This window comes from Egretta garzetta, unplaced genomic scaffold (genome assembly GCF_000687185.1).
Source record: "Egretta garzetta isolate BGI_Z169 unplaced genomic scaffold, ASM68718v1 scaffold238, whole genome shotgun sequence".
In the NCBI taxonomy this organism is placed as follows: Eukaryota; Metazoa; Chordata; class Aves; order Pelecaniformes; family Ardeidae; genus Egretta; species Egretta garzetta.
Genome location: NW_009260402.1, coordinates 711,603 through 711,901, shown reverse-complemented (window position 1 = coordinate 711,901; position 299 = coordinate 711,603). Strand labels below are relative to the sequence as shown.

The following is a 299-nucleotide window of genomic DNA, read 5'->3' as shown; positions in this document are numbered from 1 at the left end:
GGCGCGTGGGCGGGGGGGCGGGAGCCGGGAGATGAGTGGGAGCCCGGCCCTGCCCCGTCTGGGAGCAGGGAAAACGCCAGCTCTGCCAAACCTGGAGCTGGTTTCACCGCCACAACCCGTCCCCCGTGGGGAAAAGCATCTCACGGCGGGTGGGAGACGCGACCCCTCTGGACGAAATCCCTTTTCTGAAGGCATGGGGTGGAAAACACGTGCCGGCGGTATGGACGCCAGCTAGGCACCGGCAAAACCATTTTGCAACAAGCTGTACAAAACCAAAAAAACCCAAACCTTTTTTCTCC

At 61.5% G+C, this 299-nt stretch overlaps 1 protein-coding gene across 1 annotated transcript in view; it reads right to left on the bottom strand.

Moving 5' to 3' along the window:
- TET3 (tet methylcytosine dioxygenase 3) overlaps nt 1-299 on the bottom strand; it is an 18,724-nt gene that overhangs the window by 17,332 nt on the left and 1,093 nt on the right. The gene's annotated exons all lie outside the window — the stretch shown is intronic.